Source organism: Piliocolobus tephrosceles, chromosome 16 (assembly GCF_002776525.5).
Source record: "Piliocolobus tephrosceles isolate RC106 chromosome 16, ASM277652v3, whole genome shotgun sequence".
Classification (NCBI taxonomy): Eukaryota; Metazoa; Chordata; class Mammalia; order Primates; family Cercopithecidae; genus Piliocolobus; species Piliocolobus tephrosceles.
In genome coordinates, this window is record NC_045449.1 from 34,498,865 (window position 1) to 34,502,521 (window position 3,657).

The 3,657-nt window shown below is 37.4% G+C and overlaps 1 pseudogene; it reads left to right on the forward strand.

Moving 5' to 3' along the window:
• The first annotated feature begins 618 nt into the window (after positions 1–618).
• Positions 619–770, forward strand: LOC111537715 (annotated as a pseudogene).
• The last annotated feature ends 2,887 nt before the right edge of the window (positions 771–3,657 follow it).

A 3,657-nucleotide genomic window follows, 5' to 3' on the forward strand; every position in this document is an offset into this window, starting at 1 on the left:
AGATATTAAATAAAATTAAGTATGGTTAGAGCTTAGAATAGGGTGGGAAATGGGAAGAAGAGGAGTGATAGAAGATAAACCTAGAGTGGTAGGACACCAAGTGCCTTAAAAATCATGTTGAGAAATTTAGAGTCTAAGGACAATTTCAAGAAGAAATAAAAATGACTAATAAATATGTATATTTTAAAACCTTCTTTACTGGTAGTCAAATAAATGGAAATTAAAATAATTGGATAATATTTTAACTTACTCAATTCCCAAATATTTTAAAATTAGAGTATTCTTTGCCTCCAAGAGTATGAAAAGAGAATTTCTTTCATTCTGCTGATAATAATAATATTTCTGGAATGCTATTTGGCAATTTAAATACAAATTTCCAACAACAATGTTCATATCCCTTTATCCCTTCAGTTTTATGTCTGGGATGTTGTTTTAAGGAAATAGCCAGAAATATATTTTTAATTAATGTAAAAAGATGTTCCTCATCATTATTTATAACAGTATAAAATTTAAAACAAAATTTTAAAAATTTTAAATTTAAAACAAAATAGGGACATAGTTAAATAAATGGTTATGTTTCCATATGATGAAATAGTATGTATTAAAAATAACATTTACAGCTTTGTGCAATGGCAGTATTGTAGCCAATGAGGTTTATCTGAGGTGCGATTATTGCTAATTGAAAACTTCTCCCAATACCCCACCAATACCCCACCATAATGACTTGAAATATAGTTGGCATTGGCAATTTTTGACAGTCTCTATGGAGACTGAACATAAAAAAGAAAAAAAGACAGTAAATATAATGTACATATTATATATAATATATATCTTACATGTATATGTTACGTAGATATATAATTAGTGTGTGTGTGTGCATCATCTGTAGACAGAACTGGCTGTGTAATTTGCAGGGCCCAGTGCAAAATGAAAATGCAGTTCAAAATTATTAAGAATTTTAAGAGGGCAACAACAGAACCTCAAATCAAGTGTAGAACCCTTCTGAATAGAGGCCCTGTGTGACTTCACAGGTTGTACACCCTTGTAACTGGCCCTGTCCCTAGAAAAAAAGATGAAAGGAAATACCCCAAAATGTCAATAGGGATTATCTGTAGTTTGGGGATTACTGATGATTTTTATTTCATGAATTTAAACATTTTTTTCACAATAGACATCTTTTACAATCAGGAAAAAAAAAAACCAGTCTGTATCTTTTTTTCAAAAAAGTCCCAAGTTACACTAAAAGCAGCACTACAGTGAATTACATTATATTTTGCTTTTAGGCTCTTTTAAATATCCCTTTTGGGCCACTGCGAATAACAAATTCTATTTTTAAAGTTTCTATAATGTGTTTTTAAGTCACTGTAGAGAATAGAGCAGGATATAAAAATGAAATCAGTTCTTTGCTAAGTTTAAAAAAAAGCAAGCACAAGTTGAACTACAAATAACACATTTCCATCTATTTTTGTCCCATATAGAATTAGCTATTTGGTTGGACATTGAACATTTGCTTGAATGGTGTAATGCTGAAAATTCCTTCTCTAGCCTCCTTAGACCTATATTCATATAATTGGCAGCCCACACTGGCAAAAAGAAGGCCTGCACCTGCAAGAGGCCTATTGCATCCTTGTCCAATGAAGGATTTAGCATTTTTTTTTATTTTAATTTTTATTTATTTGTTTTTGAAATGAGGTCTCACTCTTTCACCTAGGCTGGAGTGCGGTGGCATGATCTTGGCTCACTGTGACTTCCGCCTCCTGGGCTCAAGCGATTCTCCCACCTCAGCCTCCTGAGTAGCTCAAACTACAGGCGCCCACCACCACACCGGGCTAATTTTTGTATGTTTTTGTAGAGATGGGGTTTCACCATGTTGCCCAGGCTGTTTTTTTAATGAAGAAAGGTTGCATCTGGAAGACAATAAAAGACCCCTTAAACGAGAGCATTAAGTGACTTAAAAAATCATACAGATGGGCTGAGCACAGTGGCTCACGCCTGTAATCTCAGCACTTTGGGAGGCCAAGGTGGGCAGATCACTTGAGGTCAGGAGTTCAAGACGAGCCTGGCCAACATGGCGAAACCCCGTCTCCACTAAAACTACAAAAATTAGCCGGGCATGGTAGCGGGTGCTTGTAATCCCAGATACTAGGGAGGCTGAGGCAGGAGAATTGCTTGAACCCAGGGGGCAGAGGTTGTAGTGAGCCGAGATTGTGCCGCTGCATTCCTGCCTGGGCCTGGGCAACCAAGCAAGACTCCGTCTAAAAAAAAAAAAAAAAAAATTGTACAGATGGTATCTGCAATGTGAGAAAGAAAAGAAATTTTTTATCTGAGAAATGCAAGCTCCGCTTTAAATTATCAGGCCTAGAGCACTGAAATGTGACAAGAGTCACGCTTCACTCCCCCTTGAGCTAGGTAATCACTTCATGAAGCTACTTGTTATTTGGGCTCTAGATTTACTGACCCCAAGTAGCTATAAATTAACCTCACAATGCCATACACTGGACACCATAACTCATACTCTATAGTTCGGCAATGTGTATTGCCAATCATTAAACAATATTATTTCTGTACACCAATGAAAATTCCTCACAAACAACTTTTGTCATCATCCCGTCTCCTGATTCATTCTTTTTTCTTTAAAAGCGTAAACCTCTCCTTTGTTCTCTGGAGCACTTCCCAAGGTGACTAGGAAGTATTTCCAGGCTGCAGTCCTCAACCTTGGCCCAAATAAACTCTCTATATTAATTTTGCCTCAGTTTCTTTCTTTAGGTAGACAAATGCATTCTTTTAGAAGTTACATAGAGAAGCCTTAGCAAGTTGAGTTGCTAATGACATAACTAGCAAGTTTGGCACAAATGAAAGCCAAGACAAATCATTTAATACACACACACACACGCTTATAAATATATATATTTATAAGTTATAAATATATATATTTATAAGTTATAAATATAAAACAAAACTGTATATGCATCGTTTTGTTTTGTTTTTTGAGACAGGGTCTTGCTCTGTCACCGTAGCTGGAGTGCAGTGGCACAACCCAGGTTCACTGTAGCTTCGACTAACTGGGCCCAGGTGATCTTCCCACCACAGCCTCCCAAGTAGCTGGGACTACAGGCACACACCACCATGCCTGCCTGTTTTGTATTAATTTATTTTTTTGGAGAGACGGGATTTTGCCATATTGCCCAGGCTGGTCTTGAACTCCTGGGCTCAAGTGCTTCACCCACCTCGGCCTCCCAAAGTGCTGGGATTACAGGGGTAAGCCACCACGCCCAGTCTTTTCAGTGTAGTTTGTATTGTTTTGCACTAAATGCACTACTGTTTTAAGCACTCAATTAATCCGCCGCCCCACTTTGTGTAATCTTAAACAGAAGGAATATGAAAAAGAGAAAGAAACTGATTATTTGCCATCCCTTCCTCTTTCCCATATTCTATTAATTGTGTATCCTAAAGAAAAACGTTTCTTTAGAGTATTTACTGAGGAAGTAGAGACGCAAACTGAAGAACCCAGAAGGGGGTCACTTGTTTCACTTCAGAAAAGGAAAGAGACCTACAGGGGAAGATAATGGGGAAAAAGAGGAGAAGGAGAGGAAGTATGAGGGTCAAAGACAGGGAGGGAGGCTGAACAGATTTGAGAGAAAGAAGACAGAGGCCGGG